The sequence below is a fragment of the Myotis nattereri genome, assembly GCF_964212035.1.
Source record: "Myotis nattereri genome assembly, chromosome: 3".
In the NCBI taxonomy this organism is placed as follows: domain Eukaryota; kingdom Metazoa; phylum Chordata; class Mammalia; order Chiroptera; family Vespertilionidae; genus Myotis; species Myotis nattereri.
This window is the reverse complement of record NC_138077.1, coordinates 65,089,108-65,110,464: the sequence shown is the minus strand read 5'-3', so window position 1 is coordinate 65,110,464 and position 21,357 is coordinate 65,089,108. Positions and strand designations below refer to the sequence as shown.

Genomic DNA, 21,357 nt, shown 5'->3' with positions numbered 1-21,357 from the left:
TGTGTATTACTTTTTGTTATCTGGTAGTATGTTTATGGAGGGCAAAATATCTGTACATCATACTATATATCATCTGAAAGCTTTAATGAATCAAATAATTGAAATTAATATATCTTCCTGTTGTTTCTCAAAGTCTAAAGGTTATTTTCTTACCTTACACCATGCCTTCTGATCTGACAGTGTCATTCAATCAATATTTTCAATGTCAGTCACTGATTTTCAACTATTCTGTTACAAAGACCACAAGCACTAATGAAATGGTGCTGATCTGTTTGCTTTCACTCTATATAATGTCTATATTTATATGCTTGGCCTCTATTAGAATCTATATTTATCTGCCTACAGTACATCTGTTTCTCATACACAGAGACATATATTTATATATATACACACATACTGTATACACACACACACACACACACACACACACACATATATATATATAAACACACATACCCACAAAAATGTATGAATGCATGCTAGTGTTCTTGCTTTAAGAAGCAGGCAGGTGCAGAAATACTCAGACACATGACAAATATACAAAAACCATAAATGTAACATGTAAACAGTTGCACAGGGAAAAGCGCATCTTAACAATGGGCCTGTCTATGATATTTGGCTGTTGGCCTCTGAGACTTATGCACTGCTGACTTATGTAACTATCTGGGAAGGAGAAAAACCTTCTGAAGGCAAAACTATATGACTAAATAGAGATCATGCATTCCAACTCAGTCATTTCAAAGATGAGGAAACAGACACTGCTAGGCTAAGAGCAAACATTTTACTTGTGGCAGAGCTGGAAGCAGGTCCCTGCTTTCTCGACAGACACTCTTTCTGCTATGCTGAATTGAAATGGGTTTTTTCTCAAACCCAGTATCATCTTCTACTTTCCACTCTTTCCTGTGTTTTCCTTTCTTTACTGCATGAAATGTAAGCAATCAATATTTACTGAGGGCCAGGCACTGCTCTAAATATTTTACATGTGCTATCTCATTCTGCACAATAGAAAGTAGGCATTATTCTTCATGTCCATTTTACAGATGAAAAATCCAAGGCTTGCTAAGATAAGTCACCCAGAGCTACACAGCTAGTAAGAAGAAAAGGTGAGCTCCTGGGCTACTCCAAAGCCCATGTTTCCCCCACTAGATCATGATATTTTCCTTTATACACATCTGAATGTCCCAGGAAATCCCACCGCCACCACAGCCTAACCATCACATGAATCTAACAACTGGTCTGTTTCAGGATGTATCACAAGCCTAAAGCAGAGATTCTCTCAGACTGAGAAAAGAAGAAAGGGGAGTGGAACAGGTGTAACTTACACATCCGCAGTGTACAGCCTGTATCCTGAACTAGAAAACTGAAATATGCAAAATTCATGCCTAAAATAACCCCAAGGGTAGTCTTATGGAATTTAAAGTCCTAATAACTTCTAGTCTGAACATTTTATGTTTTTTTTTATCAAAGGGTTATAGCAAACTTATAAAACTGCATCAGATGGGAAACAGAGGCATGAGAAGGCAAAGGGAGAATAGCAAAAGGAAAGAAGAACCACAGCTTCTATTCTTCATCTTTAGGGACAACACTTCCAAAAACCAGCATCTATGAAAAATAAAAGCCAGAACCAAAAATTGGTATTCCACCTGCAATTCATATGCTAAGAACAGATTCAGAAAAGAAACTATGTCTACATATGATAAGGTAATTTTATACAAATTTCCTCAGATAGTCACTAGTTGTGAGCTATTCCGACACAGAACATACAGAAGTTGTATACTTTGTGCAGCTCACACAAAACCCAGTGCTAGAGATACCATGTGGATTTGTGAAACTCCCAGGGCATTCCACATCCATAAACCAAGGTACAGAAATCATACTGATCCATCCACGCAGCTCTTGATTTGTGACATATTGATAATTACTCTTGATTTGTGAATTGAATCCAAGTTATAAAAACAAGTTTCAGACACTTGTCACAAACAAGGTTACATTTTACTTAACTCTTTCAGAACACCATCTAACTACTGGCTACAGGAAATGGGAGCCATCATGGGACAGGGCCTGATACTCTGGATAGATTATAGCTTGGAGAGAGAAAAGTTGACTTGAGTTGAATCTCAGGTTGTCCACTTATTAATAATGTAGATTTAAGCAGCACCTGTGAAATGAACAATAAAATCACATATTTTACAGAAACATTTTTAGGATTAGAGATAGTCCCAGAGATATCCCCCTCATAAAGAGGTCATTAAATTATGTCACTCTGTTCCATGCTTCCATATCTCTGCCAGATCTCAGAGGGATGGGGGAGGATAGACAGGAAGAGATTAATCAAAGAAAGTATAGGCACATATGCATAGCCCATGGACACAGACAATAGTGTAGTAAAGGCCTGGGGTGGAGTGGGAGCTGAGTGGAGGGGGGCAACGGGGGAACCGGCGGACATCTGTAATACTCTCAGCAATAAAAGTACAGAACTCTCCTGGGAGTAAAAGAAGATATGAGGTACTTCATGTGCTGGTTTAATCAAAGGCAAACTTTTTGGTGATCAGGTATGTTTGAAATAATGATAAAAATAAAAGCATATTATGATGTAACATTTTCACTGGAAGATCTCAAAGCACTTAATAACCTCGACTTTCATGATTGCTGGTGCTCTCATTTTAACAATTGGGCAAAATAAAACTCAGAAATACATCCTCCAAATGAATAAGAATTTTTTTTTAAAATCACCAGCAATGGTGAGTGGAATTTCTGTCTTTAACATCTAAAACCCATAGTGTCCAGCTGAGTAATAACTACTGCAAGGTCACAGACACAAAGGCCCATGCTTTCCCCAAGGCTTTTTGAGATCATTCACTCAGTCCAAAAACATTAGGTAATGCTGTGGACATCTGCTGAGATAAGGAGGGTGAGTCAGGGTTAGGTCAGGGTTTCAGGTTATAGGGGTGGAGTGAAGAGTGGTTTTCAGATCAAATGATGAGAGCAGTTTAATTTTGCAGAGAGCAAGCCATACAGTATTTAATATAAGAGGAAAGAAAAGGGGAGAAAACCACAGCCAAGAGAAGGTGGGTGGGAACACAGACTTTCTGGGTCTCCAAAGGGCAAGGGTAACCTTGCCTCAAAGAGGAAACCTTCCCACATTCACACATACTGAGAAGGGAACAAAAAAGCCCAGGGTGCAGCATAAATCCTGCTATCCCCATAACACACACAGATGTTCCACCATTGTTTTCTTTTATGCACATTTTAATTAAGAGATCAGAATCAAGCATTAAAATGTTATTAAACGGCTTGTTTACATTTTCACTATATGTCATTTGTTATGCATTTTCTAAACGTGTGCATATCTATTCAGAAGGGCTATTTGGAATTTTTATGTAACTGTTACAATTGTCCCTCTAATTAATGCCAGTTTTAGCTAAACAAGTAACTGTCAGAAAGTCTTCCCTATCCAAGCAGTGGGATAGGAACTCTAGCTTCTTTAATCCACAATCAAGCAGTTCCCATCCCCCATCACACCTCCTGGCAGTGTGACAAGCTGCACTACAGTATTCCAATACTGCAGGTCCACCACAACCTTTCTGATTATTCATGAGAGGCTCAATTTCAGATACTGTCCCACTGTCATACAAGGAAATAGTCAGTACATTCATGCTATACCCTCCCCTAAGCATTTTTAAAACCTCAGCTACTCAAAGCTACCAGATGGAGGAACTGGCCTTCTAACAGTGACACAGACTTCCCTGGGGGGGGGGGGGGGACAGAGTAGGAAAAGTGGGAATGAGTAGATTTTTTCTGCCTCATCACCATCACCACTTTCTAGCTTACCATTTATCTGCCTTTATCTCTGCATGAATTCCTTGAGTTTTCAATATTATTCTAGAGTTGAAACATAGACCCAAATGTTGACTTCTAGAATCTATAGATATTAAGACATACAAAAGCCAGCTGCAAATGTGGATCACAGGTGTCCTGTACATTGCCTGCACCATACGGTTCAAGCACTTTAACAATAGGGGATTGTCCTAGGATCCCGGTATTCATATTGTGCCTTATGAATCATGGCATATAGAACTGTAGGGCTTCAGAAGGCAGCACTCATATCTCTTGCATGTTCAATTCAGTGCCTAGCATATTGTGAGTGCTCAATCAGTCCAAATAAAGAAATACCTTTTCTCCCTCCCTCCCCCACTTCCCTGCCTTTGCTCCTTCTCCCTCCTCCTTGGCTCCCTCCTTCCTTTCCTTTTTTCTTTCTTTTCCCCTTCCTTCTTTCTTTCCACCCACCCACTCTCCCTCTCCTCCTCCTCCTCGTCCTCCTCCTCCTCCTCGTCCTCCTCCTCCTCTTCTTTCTCTTCCTCTTCCTCTTCCTATCTCTCTCTCTCTCTCTCTCTCTCTCTCTCTCTCTCTCTCTCTCTCTCTTAACCCACCCCACCCCCAAGATAAATGGAATGCTTGCAGAAAGCGGCACAAGGCAGAAACACATTCCAATCCCAATGCCAAATTATATGCTTCAAACTGTTTCATTTGCAGCATAAATAATCTACACTGTTTCCATTACTATAACCTTGAATTATATGAGTCAGCTATAACTGGTGGATCAGATAGGACTTGGAGAAGAGTAAGGGCAAGGTTTATATCAAGTTTGTTTTGGAAGGAAACGTTAACATGTTACCAGGAAGAATAAAATTGGCACAGCTCTCTGGAGAGCACCTAAGCATTATGCATCAAAAATTTAAAAAGATATGAATACTATTTAACCAGAAATTTCATGTCTAGGAACTTTAATAAAGAAAATAATCAAGATCTACACAAAGATTTAGAAGCAAGAGTGTTTATCATGGCATTCCATACAATTGTGAAAAACTGAAAACTGATAATAGAGGGTTGATAAATAGTAGCACATCCATTTATTGGCATGCTATGCAGTCATTAAAAATCATATTTTTAATACTACTTAATGGCATAAAGAAATGTTTTTGGAATATAGTTAAATGAAAAGACATATTAACCAACAATATGTAAAGATTGATCTATTGTTTAAGTAAATATTGCTAAGTTAAATATTGTTTAAGAAATGATAGATGTGTATACAGTGGAAAGAGACTGGAAAATATGTATGAAAACAATGAAAGTGGTTGGGGGCAGGGTAACTTAAAATAATTTTTATTTATTTTTAATTTTTCCATAATGAAAGCATATTTATTTTATAGCAAAATATTACTTAAAATATTCATTTATACCAAGCTTCCTTCTTTAAAGGCCTAAAAATGACTTTCTATAGGAATTTTGTCTTTAGGAATCTTCCCTCTTCTGTTTTATAGATAGTATGTATTGCTTTAAAAAATCTTAAGTGTTTGAGGCAATATAGTTAAAACTAACAAGAAGAACCAGCCTGGGAGCCCACACTAGAATAGTGACTAGAGACAACTCTATCTAGGAGTACAATAGGACAATTAACCCTAGTACATAATCAGTTTTTGGAAGGTGTGTTCTGGAACAAGCTCCCTGTAAAATAAACCAAATAAATTCCAGGCCCTTCCAAGATCTATGGAACTAACTTTCCAGAAGTTATACACAGGCATCCACATTTTTTAAGCTCCAAAATTGATAGTAAAATATCCCAGAGATGAGGACCAATGTACCACTGGGTAAGTTCAACTAAAAACAATTCATCTCCCTTAACTTCCCAACACAAAAATTCTGCTTGGGCCATGTCAGTATCCTTGTTCTCCATACCTGGTGCCCTGCAAAGAGAACGTTAATTTATGTCTTTTATGTCAGTTCCTAACTTCTCTCTATCTTGGATGATCTGCCTTTCCTTAATGCTTGTTTAAAACCTCCCTACCGAAATTGGGTTCAAGTTTTACCTCCTTCTTCTAACTCACACTGATTCTACTCACATTAACAATGCATTTTCTCTTCTGTCTTATTTCATGATAGAAATAATAATCATGTTTGCTTACATCTCAGTGAGATCATAAAGCATCCTATATAATAAAAGAGAAACATGTAAATTGACCACCCCTCCGCTACGCTCACCAGCCAATCAGGGGTGAATATGCAAATTAACCCAACAAAGCTGATAGGTTAATTTGCATATACAGGCGCCAAGCGGAGAGCAGAGCAGGAGAGCCAGCGGCTTGGGGAGACGTAGCTTCCTCGGTCACTCCCACCAAGCCACCAGGTGGAGAACAGAGCAGGAGAGCCAGAGGCTTGAGGGGACATGGCTCCCTCGGTCACTGGAAGTGACCCCCAAGCTGCCAGGCTGAAAGCAGAGCGGGAGAGCCGGCAGAGAGTGGAGCTCACCAGACGGAGAGCAGAGAGGGAGAGCTGGCAGCTTAGAGGACTTGGCAGAGTGGGAGGCCATGAGACAGAGACAGAGCAGGAAGGGAAAACCAAGAGCACGGGGAGCACCAGGAATGCTGGGAGTTGTAGTTCTGGTGGCAGACAGATCTCCTAGACACTAGAGCAAAGTAAGCCTAGAGCAAGTTACTGTTGTGATGGGGGATAGAGGGAAAGCAAAGGGGGATAAGTAAAATTAGAGTGTCTAGGAAAAATTAAAGGGAAGGTATCCTAAAACTTCCAGGAAATCTCCACCAATGAAGCAAAGAAAAAAAAAGGCTCTATTATTCTGTGAGCAACAAACTAAACTGGGTTGGGGTCTCAGACAATTTGCTCATATGATTGCAAAGACAGAAACTCCCGGATTGGAGAGGGTGCAGGTCGGACAGAGGAACCTCCACACCCCTAGTGCACAAATGTCGTGCACTGGGCCTCTAATATATATCCATCTTCAGGAAGTGTCCACATGGTTTTGTTGGTACCTCTTTGATATCGACATCCAGGACTTTCCGAATACAGCAGAATGAATAAAGTAGCATTCGTACACTCATCATCAGATAACAGAGGGTATTTGTTTTTACCTCCAAGCACTGCTCAGAGTACATTCCTTGTACTTTGTAGGCATACATATTACAGAAAATACATATGTAGAAATTAAAAAGAAAAAAGCTTACATCTCTAGCCCCGGTTCCTTCTCTGAGCTGCTGAGTGATAAATCCAAATGCCTAGTCAATTTCTTCACTTGGATAAGAATCTCAAAGTTAATATGTTCCCAAATCTATATATATAAAAGGCTATTATGCTGTGTCTGACCGTCCAACCAGTCACTATGACGTGCACTGACCACTAGGGGGTAGACACTGAATGCAGGAGTTGCTGTGACACTCACTGGCTATTTACAGAGAAACAGCAAGCGGACTTGGCGCCCACAAAGCAATACTCGGCCTCCCCCAAGTGGGACACAGGCCCCACCACCACCCCAGAGCTACAGCCCACCAAATCGCAGCCAATGCTGCTGAGACCCCCTGGCACAAAATGTGGCCCACAGCCCAACTGAGCCCAGAAATGGTGGCTGTGGGTGCCAGGTAATGACTTCACCTAGCAACGCCCAGCTTCCTCTCCCTAGTGACTAGCCTACTTGGAGTTTCTTCAGCCCAGGAACACACTTGCTATATAGCCAGGTGGAAACATTTTACACTTTAACCAAATGTCTGTGAAGTATTTTCCCATGCCTTATCTCATTTGATCCTCACAGAAGTCCTGGAGTAGGTAGACAGGAGACTTGGTGTAATCCTATTTTCTTTTCATTAGCCAGGAAACGGAGATTTAGAAAGCTTAGAAACTTGACCCTACTGAAAAGACTTAAGAAATGGTTGACCTTGAAAATGACTTCAAGTTTTCTCACTGTGCAGACTATAGCCAGACACTGCTGCAGTTAAATATTTTACCCTTTGTTCTCCCTGCATGATCTACAATAATAATCTGCTTCATGTTGATATTTACTGCTGTGTTGCTGACAATTACCTGAAAGAGAAGTTGGGGTGCTTCACTGGGCTAGAAAAAGTTTAGCTAAATCAGAAAGCAGTTCTAATTAAGCAAGTTTCTCTCTCTATATATAAATCTCTCACTGGCGCCAATCACACAGGTGTGTTTTGATTTGTCATTGTTGATCATGAATTTGGTTGACACTTCTATTATAGAGAAAGGGCGAATAGCAATATTAAAATATTTCTTTTAATTAATTTCCTTTCAATGTGCACAAATTGGTGCACCAGGCCACTAGTTACTTCATAATTATCTCTTCCTCTACACCTGCTCTTCCCTCCATATCCCCCATAGCTCCAACTACACTGAGTTACTGATATTAACATTCATCCAGTTACTCAAGCCAAACACATAGGACTCATTGCACCTGATGTTTCTCTTTCTAATCTACACCATGTCAAATTCGTCAGATATTGCCTTAAAATTATCTCCAAATTATTTAGAATTGAGCCACTTTTCCTCTCCTTCACTGCCATTGCCCATCTAATACTGGGCAACCACAATAACTCCTATCTGATCTTCCTGTTCTACCCTAGATCCCTTTAGTCTATTCTCCATGGAGTAGCCACAGATGTATTTTAATCTATAAATTAGATCACAGGCCCCTTTAAAACCTTCTAACTGCTTCCTGTTGGTCCTTACCATGGCCTATGCAACCCAGTCCCTATCTAGCTACATGATCATGCTTGCTTCACTCCACTTAAGCCATACATTTCTTCTTACTCTTGGAATATTTCAAATTGTTCTTAATATACATTACAATATCTATTCCTTCTGTCTAAAACTTCTTCATACTAATCACCAAATATTTAGCTTCTTCTCATTATTTAAATATTTGCTAAAATGTCTCCTGCTCAGTGAGACCTCCCCTACATGTCTATTTCACACAGCACTTTATCTATCATCTATCCCTGTATTCTACCCCCCTTCTCTGCATTATCTTCCTCCCACCTTTTATCATTATTTAAAATGGCATATTTTGTGTTTACTTAATTATTGGCTCTGTTTCCTTCTACTGTAAAGTAAGTTTCACAGGGGACTTTGTTTAATTTCTCACTATATTCCCAAGAATAAGAACAATGTTTGAAACATTATAGGTGGTAGATAGATATTAAATGAAATGAATAAATGGAGAAGTAAAGTGTTTCAGTGCTTATAAATCTTATCCTAGTCACATGAACTTTAAATGGAAAAGCTTTATTCTGCGTGGTGTAGTGGCTACTCTGGATTGTCCCTGAGGCACCCAGCTACATGGTAGAGCTTGGGAGAAGTAAAGTGAAATCAGTTAACTAAAAATAATGTCTCCTTTGAGTGTACAAAGGAGTTTTCCCAGCCCAACTGGTCCTGGTGAATGGACTGACATGGCATGCTGACGTGGCAATCTGTGCTTAAGGACTTCCCATGTGGTGAAGGAGTAAAGTATCTTTTCGTACTTTTCGTTTTGTAAAGTATAACTCATCTTTGTGCCCATATTGTTCAGAAAATTGCTGAACAGATAGAAGAGCTTCAATCAACGTTCATTAAACAAATGAACAAATTGATTCATGAAACAAAGTAGAACAACATTATAAGTGCTATTCTCTTTGTCTAGGCTTTGTGATAGTGTTAACTAATCTCAGTGAATAAAGCAATTGCCGCAATTAGACATATGCTATATAAAATTCATTCTTGCAACTTTTCTCTTTTATAGATTAAAATGAAAAACTCACTGTTAAGGACCATGTTTTATCCACCTTGTATCCCCAGTTCTTAGCACAGTGTCTGGCTATAAAAGGAGAAAAACTCCAAAGCAAAGGATAGAGAAGTTAAAAGTTCTGGCAGGGATCAGTCTGTATTAAAGAATGCTGGTCTGACATGATTATTAGATGTTAGGTGATGAAAATCATGCCAACTAACATATGGATTCCTCTCTTGTCTCTATGGAAGATTTCAGCTCAAAAATCATTTCCTGAACACGGGGGGTGAGAGCTGATGCTGAGTACTGAATCTGAGACTACTTCCCAGAATAGTGCTACTTGAAGTTCTAGATATTTAGTGCACAAAAGTCCACACACCTCTTCATTCAACTCTCTTTATGAAGGTGAAATGCTTTAGTACATAAATGTTATAAAAACGGGTTCCCAACAGCAGCTTTTTTTCAATAAATATGGAAGCCTCATAAAATTTTAGATGAAACAGATACTGCAACTATTAAATCAATATGTCTTGTGAGTATCCATCATGGTTAAGGTAACCAGCTACCTTGGACTCTCTGAGATTGAGGAGATTCCTGGGATGTGGGACTTTCAATGTAAAATAGGGAAAATTCTGGTCTAGCCAAGATGAGTTGGCCACCCTAGTCATGGTATATAACCTGCTAATTTAATGATCAGGTATTCATAAATATTTATGTATAGGATTTATATATAGATATAGAATATAGGATAGACAAGTAGGCTACAAATCCAAGAAGACCAAGAATTAGTCTTGTCCTAGCAGACCATGTAAAGTGTAAATCCCTCCTTTCATTTCCTCTCCATTTCCTCCAGCCCCCAATTTGGACCTCTTCCTTAGGTTTTAAAATTGTATGCTTGGCCTGATTTTATTATAGTCAAGGGACATTACTTTAGGGTGTTGGGGCAATTTCCTTTTCTTCAGAAGAAAGGGAAAAGTGGGAATTGGCAACAGAGACTGGTCTGGATTGACGCATGGGCTCTCTGTTTTCTACAACCCTAACTGTGGTAATTTATGATGGTGATGTCACTGTGGGGAAGTGAAATTTTCCTAACCCAGAATGTGTGTTTTCTACATATTCCAGAACTGAGCACATGCAGATTAAGTTCCAAAACTCAAGGTGAGGTCTACGGAACTATCCTGGCCCAAGTTCTGCTGAGGCATTTGTTCTAAGACAAACTGGGGCAGTCCCTGGGGACTCCTCCAGCTCCGAGGCACCCCCTCCCGGGCAGCAACTCCTTTTTTAGGCTCCAAAAGAGGAGCTGGTTTGGGAGCACAGAACAGCCATCAGAATCTGGATTACAGTCTGAGAAATAATGCCTTTTTCAGAGTTTACAATGCCAGGCTTTAAATATTGAAGGGAAATGCACCTTCTTTCTAAATGTCTCTGGTCAGTCTTAACAACTAGACCTACTTTTGAGGTTCCATTTCTTTTATGCCTTTTAAATCCTATATAATAAAAGGTTAATATGCAAACCCACCTAATGGTGGAATGACTGGTCGCTATGATGCGCACTGACCACCAAGGGGCAGACAGATGCTCAATGCAGGAGCTGCCCCCTGGTGGTCATTGTGCTCCCACAAGGGGAGCACTGCTCAACCAGAAGCTGGGTTCACGGCTGGTGAGTGCAGTGGTGGTGGCAGCAGCACTAAGGATGTCCAACTGATGGCTTAGGTCTGCTTCTCGCCGAGGGCTCCTGGACTGGGAGAGGGCACAGGCTGGGCTAAGGGACGCCCCCACCCACACCCCCACTCCCGAGTGCATGAATTTCATGCACCGGACCTCTAGTTTAATAATAAAAAAAGGATCTAAATTTATAATACACATGAAACAGTAAAATTAGGAGAAAAATTCTATTTGATGTGAATCTTTTTTTCAAGTTTCCATGATTAAAAACATCAACAGTTACCTACATTTGTAATATTTATGCCTCCCAGACTCAGTGTAATGAGTTTCATCTGATTGAATTTTTATAACTAACTTTCATTTACCTGTGAAATAGAAAGGTATAGTAATAGTAGGTTCTTGCCCTAAAGAATCAGATACGTAAGTTTTTTCCATTGTGAGAAACAGAGGCGGCAGGGGTGAGGGTGGGGGGTGAGGAATCATTACCCTACTATATTACTACAGTATTCCTCTGCTTCTTGCTTAAAAGGAAAGCTATGCCCCTATATGAATATGGAAATAAGTGAAGTACAGAAGGCTGATTAATCAAAACCTGAAAGTCATAGTCTTCAGCTCTCTTCCATGAAACCCTGGTAGGTTCTCTTAACCCTGGCCAACTGCACCAGTTAAGAGAATTCTTCCCCAAGATGACAATGTTTCAGAGCAAACCCTTATCCTAATTGATGGTTTAAAAAGGCCCAACCCTACATTCTGCTCCAGGCTTAGGTTTAGTAGGTAAGTCAAAACAGAGGAGACACGACTTCTTCCATTAAACTGCTGGAACCCAGGTTATATCAATTCAGCCTAAATAGAAAACCTCTACATTTCAATCCCTTTGTTCTCCTGGATGTCACAGCTCCCTGCTCTATTCAGTTCCTTTTATAGTCTTTCCTCACCAAGCATTTCAGGGTGGAAAAAGAGAAAGAAAAAAGCTAAATAAAGATCACAGTCTGTCCCATTGTGTCCCCTTCTTCTTCATCATCTTCTTTTCCATTTGTGCAATGTTGTGGCACCTATTAACTACCAATGTTTTCAGAATGACATTATACAAGGTGCAGGCTGTACCACTGTGCCCTAAAAATATCAACAACTGCATTAGTCTCACAATAATTAATGGCAGGCATTATGCAAATGGCAACTTTTTCGCTGCAAAATAATGACATTTCTTCATTTTGAGCAGAGTTATGCAAAACAATGAATTTAGGATGATAAATCACACAGGAGAATTAAGAGAGCCATAACGTTCCTGCCCAGGCAGGCAGAAAGATAGACAGACCAACAATTTAGAAGACATTGTTTGTTCTCACACCACTATAAAAATCATAGCCAGTCGGCCATTAATGTGTGTGTGTGGGTTTTTTTTCCTTCTCCCCTTTAGGCAACAATGCATAAGGGGATGCTAAATTCTAGCAATTGGATCATTACAAGTCACAAGCAAATTTTTCTTTATTAACCTTAATAAGTCATTCACTCAGAGACTATAGTCATCAGGCAAATAAAAAGTATCACATGCCATTCTGCTACACATTAACTAATTCCTTATGCAAACATCACAACATATAGCAATTACTGCCGCTCAAAAAAACAAAGTCATTTTCAATTTATTTTATTGCTTTTATACTTGGCCATTTCCTGCAGCACATTATCGTTTCTTTCCATAACAACCCGAGGTGGAATGGAGAAGAATTTAAGTAGCAATGAGCACTTCCTTTAGCCACCTTTGTCATACCTTTTTCCCTTCCTGGGACTGCTAAGGAAGTTTAAAATAGGGTATGCATGTGCTTCTTCACAGCAAATATCCAACAAACTCTAACCGGATGGCACATTCAGTCCCTATTTCTGTGGCAAAAAGGGTTACGGGAGAAGTTAGAAAGGTCTAATTGTCCCCACAGTTTCTACTATAACAGTTGGTAGAATGTTAACAGTTTTCCTTGATTCTTTAAAGTAAGGTAAAAGTGCAGGTTTAGATTTGCCACTAACAGGTGAACATTAAAGTCAATATATTCTGTGTGAACCTGAGAGATGCCCATTATGGTTAATGAGAATTATGGGGCTAGTTCGTCATGCTTCACTCACTGCACAACCTGTCCTTTCAGTAGTTCTAAGTGAAGAGCAATTATGAACATTGAAACCCCACCCCCATGTGAAATAGGCCTCTTTGTGTTTTCTGTTTTAGTTCATAGCATCCTTTACCCAATGCTCCCAGGATGTGAAACAAACACTAAATAAACCTTCACCTGGCCAGTAGATTTTTTTAACCCATTTTACAGACTGACAAATTGTTTCTTAACAACCAGAGATTTTTCACTAAGTTGGACAATGGAAGAGGTCATATCTGACTAGGTCCAACGTTCTACCTCTGAGGTCCAAGCACTCTTTCTTGCTGGTAAACAATTACGCTGAAAACAGCCTGTACATGTCTCTGATCACACAATAGGATCATCTTCTCCCTCTGTGCTCCTAAATCCACAATCCATTCTCCCCTTTTTAAGGTAGAACACTCCCAAAATACACGAGGGAAAAGCTCCCTTTTCAGTTTCTCTTCCTGAAGGTAATAACATTTTGCAGTTCTCCTTAAATAAAATCCAGCTCATGCTGGATCAATAAGAATGATGCCCATTTCCCTAATGGCAGCCGATTGCCATTTGCTATTCAAATCAGACTAGATAAATTACAGTACATGCCAGGGAACAGGCCAGTGAATTAAGACAGGCCTCCAGAGGACCAGCGATATTATTAATCTTTTAAGACACTATCATATTTCTTCTTGACAGTGTGCGTAGACTCACAGACACACTGCACCCAGATTGAAATATCAGCTGCTGAAAAAAATCAATAGTGTTAGAAACACTATAATTTTTAGTCTGCAGGGCCTACACTAAGGAACACATGGTACCCCTCTGTGCCACCTCTTCTCTTACTTCACAATTCCCATTTCCCCCTCCTACCTTCTTGCTCTTCCATTTCCATTCTCTGGTTTTAAAAGCCTGTAAGCCCAAATGACAAGACACTACAAAGGCGTTTTGACTGCTAACACTGGCCATTGTGGTCAGAGCCTTGATTTTCCATGCACTGTTTGAAACGCCTTTTCACTAGACTGGTAAAACGTTTTGGGGTGGGATTGTTCTTCCTATGCACTTAACACAGACCCCAACCCTGCTCACTTGGTTCTGTTTTATGAAGAAATGTAGATATTTAGAGAGGTGGTCATACCCAAAAAGTCCTGGCGAATGTGAAATGGAAAGAAAAATAATGGAAACCTGGCCCAGAAATGGACAAAAAGCGAATTCACTGAAGAGTAAGAGGAAAAAACAAAACACAACAAAAGACTACAGGGGAAGCAGAAGGAGAGAACTGTTTGGTGGCAAGAACCTTTAAATTATATTCTGAAGATTTTGTTTTAAATTCTGCCTCTGCTATCTGCACAATGCATGATTTTGCCAGTTATTTAATCTTTTGGAGACTTGGCTTCCTTATCTGTTAAATAAAACAATATAACCACCAACCTTATAGCAGTCTTGTGAGGCTTAACTAACACGATATACGTGCTATCTAAATGATAAAGTGGTTAAATGGTAAATGGTTAAAAATTACATAAATTTTATTTCTACTAGAAAGAGATTTCTGAAATAGTTTTTTATTTTTCTCTTGGTAGAACTAGAATATTATACATGGAATTTAGATGCTATCAACAAGTAATCAGACTGATAGTCACAGAAATGTTAGTTGGGGTTATTTTACCAGTTGCTCTTAGAACTTGAACTAGAACCAAGAGCTATTGAATCTTAGCCAATATCTTTTACATCTTACCAGACTGGTTTTGCCTTTTCCACGTCTTTTTTTTTTTTTTTTTTTTACTCCAGATTTGAGGCTTTGATTCTTGTTCATGTTATTTTTTAACTGGGGAAGCAGAATAAACAAACAAATAAAACACAAAACAAGAAGACAAAAAACTACCATGATTTGCAAATCTTTATGATACTCTCTTGATCCCAAATTTCTCTCTGGATGCCTCCTATTTGCCTTCTTCCTTTCATAACACAATTTATTGAAGAATTGTCTACATTAGCAATCACCAATCTTCACTTTCTATTCTTTCTTCAACCTATTCCAATTAAGCTTTATCCATTTCATTCCACCATATCTGTTGCTGCCAAATTCAATGGTCACATTTTTATTCTCATCTTACTCAACTTCTCAGCAACAATTTAACATGGTTAACCACTTCCTTAAAATATTGGCTATCTTCTGGGGCAACTCTCTTTCTAGTTTTTCCTACTACCTTATTGAGCACTTAAAACCCATTTAAGTCTCATCAAATATGAAATAGGTTACTAGTAATTCAAGCTCAAGTTACTTCTGATTTGGAGTAAATGTAGCATATTTGGCAAAACAATGAGCCCTTAGAAGGTGTTTGTGAGATATCCAGGTTTTGAATGTCTGGTTTTATGAGCTTGAAATGAGAATAGAGCAGAAAATCTAGTTCTTGGTTTGGCTTGAAGTTTGTTTATTCTTATAGCAAAAATTATTAGGAACTAACTTTTGGATAACCATAAATGATCCTTTAACTAGAAAGTCACTGAATGGACAGATTTCTTCATGTGGGCAAAGTACAGAATATCTTCTATGGCCTAGATTTCAGAGACCTCCATATTAAACTTGAAATTCACATCTATACTACACCTCATAGTTCTGCTGGATTCACATAATTGTTCCACACAATTTCTTCCAACAATTTTTCCTCGAGGTCTACACTGCAAGAAACAAAGATGAAACCTATTCCCAAGTAAACCAAAGTGACCTGAACATGGTTTCTGTCCTAGACTGGACTACTGAATCCTAGAAAAAGCATGAAGATTTCTTTTTAGAATACAAGGCATACTCTCACAATCATCAGCTGGAGCTTGCATTTGTCTTTGACTCAGGAAAAGAAACAGTCCTTTCTGGCTTACTAGAATGGCTGGAGGGCAATAGCTGAAGAGTGTTTTTTCACCCCCTGTCTGTCATGTTGTAACACACAAGGTCATTGACATGATAAAATAGCCCAAGATAGTACAGGGCTGATCAAAGCAAAAACTACACAAAATATACTATTTGTAGAAAAATCCCAGCACCATATTTTGAATGTGATATTACCAAGAACAAGAACAAAGGACATTTTCTTAAGAATAAAAGAGATGTTCCCATTCTTTATGTGTCACCTGCCACCTAGGAGTAGAATCTGGCTCATCTTTCTGCTTAAATTCTCTCATGGAGTCAGCTTGCCTGGCCTATAACCAATGTGTTTCTTTTATCTAGGCCAGAACAAATATTCCATTTCAAGTCATCAGAACACATCAGCAAAATTCCCAGAGTTAATACTTTTATTTAATTATATATTGTGTGTGTATATATAAATATATATATATATATATATATATATATATATATATATATATATTTACTTTTTTATGAGCTGTTCCACTAAGTTAAACTTTAACCATATTAATGCAGGGGGGAAAAAATCCCTGATTATCAACCAACAATTTTGTAAACAGTTATCTCATGAGTTAAATATTAACTTGAAAAATTTAACTCAAAACTCCAAACAAGCAGGAGGAGCAAAAAGGCCAGTAGAAAGGACTAAAGATTTCACTGCCTCTGATCTATAAGGTTCCCTTGGAAGAGAGTGACACAGTAAGGGAAGGAAGTACTTCGGTGGCAGCTGGATTATGTGTAGGATTGAGGTCAGGGGGTGTGCGGGGGAGCAAGAAAAATGCTTGGAAGACACCTGCTGCTTATTAACAAAATCATAAAACTTAGAGCAATGTTAAAAAAATTCATAGGAATATGAATCTACTAATAATTTCCATACGAATTCTGGGATAATAAAGGTATGTACTTCAAGACATAGACACCTTTTCTTTTTTTTTAACCAACACAGGTAAGATATCCAATACAAGGTTGGCTGGCCCACACTGCCTGCCTGCTACGGAAATCATGTGAAGCATTCTGGGACCACTCTCCCACAAGAAAAAAATGAATGAAGACTGTCTGTCCAGGCTCCATTTAATAGTAATAAAACAAAGCTGAACTGTCTCCCTGCAGTACTATTGTTAGGGACTGTGATTTCAAGTTCTAAGCCATTACCAAACTATCCATTAATCCACCCCTGATTAATAGAAACATATCACCTAAGCAAAAAAATCTGATCAAGGCAGTAGACCAATTTCTGAATGGTATTACCATCAATATTGCTTATGGTTAAGTTTTTACTCAAAAATTTCAAGAAAATCCACATGACCAGATAATTTTCAGAATCTTATATCTGTGGTATAAGTTAGGTTGATTTATTTTATATGATGTTTTAGGAATGGTTAGAAACTCTTAAGATTCTTCCTGTCAGTCTGCTAAAGATAAATTGTGCTTGATGATTTAAAAAAAAATCTTCCCAGTGAGGCATTTTAAGGAAGATTCCCATTTGCCCTGTAGATGGAAAGAGTAAGGCCAAATAAAATAAGTTGCTCAAGAGAGGGGTTAGACTAGATGGGAAAAAAGGGAAAGATACATGAAGGAACAGTAGAAGGAATAGTCCTTAGGTACACATGTATATCTTATTTAGATTCAAGAGATATGATACAGCTCATCAGACCTTACTTTTGATATTTTTAAGTATGCATTTAATACATGCTTACTGGAAATATTTAGACACAGGAGACTATACCTTGAAGAGCGTTCCATAGTGTTTAAAATACTTTCACATTACGTCATCTTTTGCTTTCCTGACAACTCCAAAAAGTAAGAAGAGTAGGTTCTGTCATCTCTGTTCTATAGATAAGCACATATCACTCTAACATTGATGTAGTTGGCAAAGCATGACCTAGAACAGAAGACCCAAAACCCATTAGCAGCCTGGATAATCATGTGAACATGATGAGTGAGGGGACAGTGTGATAACAGTGCAATAGAAGGACTATACAAGTGAGTGATCAGAGAAGTGGGAATAAAAAAGGAGACATTTAAAAATAGTCAAAAGAAAGTATGGACAAACAGTAGGAATAAAGGCTAAAGTTCAGAGTGACTTGTGGGAATAAAAAAGTGGTTAGAGTAAGGGAGAAACTCTGAAATTTTCAGGCCACTAATTCATTTGGCATATATTAATTGTATGGCTACTATGTTTTGAGTTTCTCTGGATACCACTGGGCAAACAATAATGTGTACTGAAACAACTGACCTATGTCTGAGGTACTTAATATCTAGTTATTGAGATAACACCCCAAAATAATTGCAATACAAAGCAATTCAGATATTTAGAATAGGGGTTTAGAGAAAATGATCTCTTACAGGTAGGTTGGATGGAAAGCTTTACTACAGTGAAGAAATATAGTTGAATACTTTAAAAAATGTGTAAGATTTAGAAAGTGATAAGAAATTTCAGGTTATGTGAAGGGCATGAGAAAAACATGGAAGCAGATCATTGAAAAATATATTTGGAGCAGCAAATAAACAAGTTAGCTGTAATTATAATAGGAAATAATGTTGAAAAGAGAGGTTGAGCTTGGAATGTGAATATTGGGTTGAATAATTCACTTTGTTCTGTGCGCAAAAGAGGTCTATTAAAGGCTTGTAAGTAGGGAACTGGCATCACTACAGTGGTATTTTATTATAAGTAATTGGGAATGATGAGCAGAATAAATTGAAACAGGGAGAAGTAGTAAGAATAAGAGTAAGAAAGAGAGATTGTGAGAGAAATCCATTGTAAAAACCCAGGTACCATCTGATCTCGATAGTGTCACACTAGAAATGGAAAAGAAATGAAATATTCTAGAGACATTGTGAATAAAGATGTGATAAATAATACTTACAAAACCTCTACTATGTACCAGGCACTGAACTATGTGCTTTACTGAGGTTAACCCGTTTAATCTGCATGCAGCTCTAAAGGGCAAGTAACTTGTTTCTATTTTACAGACAAGGATTAAGCAACTTAATCTAGTTTATGCAGTTAATAAGTAATAAACCGGGATTCAAACCCAGGTCATCTGACTCCAGAGCCTGCCTGCTTAATCTCTATGCTTTCTGTTTTTCCTGAGCTTAGGGATGGTGATGATGAAGCACATGTGACAAAATACTGAACTTGATGACTGATAATTACATATTAGTCATAAGAACCCGAGATTCTTGGGAATCTTGATTCTGAGATTTGGGGTGATGGGTATAATGGTGGTACAATGAATAAAAGCAATGAAATAAAATAGACCTTCTAGACTTCAGATTTTACATTTGTCCTTAATGGTCCAATTGATTTTTAGAATTAAACTGTCAATTTATAGAGGAGTCAAAAAAGTAACTAAACCACCAAACTTAAAAGTGTTTTCAAGATAGATATGAGCTGACTTTTCCTTCCTAATTTCACTAATGTAAGTATAAAGTATAGTACAGATCTTGATATATAGATGGTCAGAACTAATGTGCTAAATGAACCAACTGGAGGAGTTTTTATCATAAATGAGAAGGGAAGGAAGAGCATGACCCAGAGTCAGACAAATCTTGGTTTAGCAACTTTCCAACAACAGGATCTAGGGCAGATTACCTCAAAGATTTTGTATCATATGGGGTAAGCAAGCATTCATGGGAAAGCCAGGTATCTTTCTGGGTTCAGGGCTCCTATATAATAAGGCAGTGGGTCCCTGAAAACCTAGAAAAGAATACCCCCAAAGGCTATTATCTCTGACAAAAGAAAATCTGCAACCCTCTTCCCTTACTGAATTGCATTTATAAAAAACTACATTGAGACCTACACAAAAAAATCTGCCAACTAACTGCCTGTTTTAAAAGAAAAATATATTATTTTCAGAGAAGTAAAAACTACAGAGTTTCAACCGAAGGGGAGATTTTAATTGCAGGAAGACAAATCAGCTGAATAGTTTATCTTAGACTTGTGGGATCAGTATCAGCCGGTGAGATAAATAGTAAAGAAAAACCAAGTTTAATTAGCCCTAGATTTTATACAGCTTGGCTCTTCCCTCCCACACCTAGTCTGATTTCACCGGGTCAATCTCTTTTTCAATCACACTCTCGCCCATCCTTTCTTCAGTTTCTGTCATGACAAGCCAATGAGAGAATGACACATAGATGAAAACAAGGTCTGAATAATTACTGCACTGCAGCTGGTTGTTGTTTGAGCATCATTTTATTCCTTCCAATCATACAGGTCCTTGGACTTCTCAGCCCCGTGTTTCAGATGGGAGTGATGCTGAGTATATTATGACATTACAGCAAAGACAGGCAGATCAGACAAAGTGAATTTCACTCAGTAATTAAACTGCACTATCTTTTGTCCAAAGTCCAGGGCAGGATTAATCGAAAGGTAGCTCTTTATCATTTCGATTAGTACTGGGATTTGAAGAGTGAGCTCTGATTTGATAACTAGCCCTGATCAGGCTGACTGGTAGCTCCATATCTGTCTAACTTGGAAAAATAATATCAGATCAAGAAACAGTTGTAGGTTACACCCTTCTCTTTTATTTTTATATAAAGGAAATGTAGATAGATTTAAATATGCTACCATTTCCATTACCCCGATTTCTATTACAAAAATGTCAATTTTAAAAAAGGCCCTTCCAAACTCCACTGCATTTATAAATGTTTTCCTATAATTCCACTTAGCACCATGCTCTAATGGATTCTTACTTCCTGCCTTTTCATTATCTGACACCCAAATCTGAATATTTGGATGGCCCAAGCAATAGGTTCTCAAACTGCTCATAGTTTCACATTTATTTCAAAGAACTCATTGTAGGATTTATGATGAAATTTTGTTTCCTTCAATTGGTTCTTTAGTGTATAAGATATTTCTAAATTCTATATCAGATAATGAGCTACATCACTGATTCTCAATTCTGGATGCCTATAGAAACACCCGTGAAGCTCTGTAAACAATCATCCATCTAGCCCCCATGCCAGACACAATGATTCAGGACCTGTAGCAAGAGACTCAACATCTGTATATTTTTAAAAGTCCCTAGGTGATTTGAGTGTGCTGCCAGGGTTGAGAACCATTGTGTCAGCTCTACAGTGCATGAGCTATATTTACAAAATATTACCAA

At 38.3% G+C, this 21,357-nt stretch overlaps 1 protein-coding gene across 8 annotated transcripts in view; it reads right to left on the bottom strand.

The window, feature by feature from the left end:
• The window catches only part of ZBTB20 (zinc finger and BTB domain containing 20), an 874,980-nt gene that overhangs the window by 388,398 nt on the left and 465,225 nt on the right, over positions 1-21,357 (bottom strand). The window lies entirely within an intron of this gene.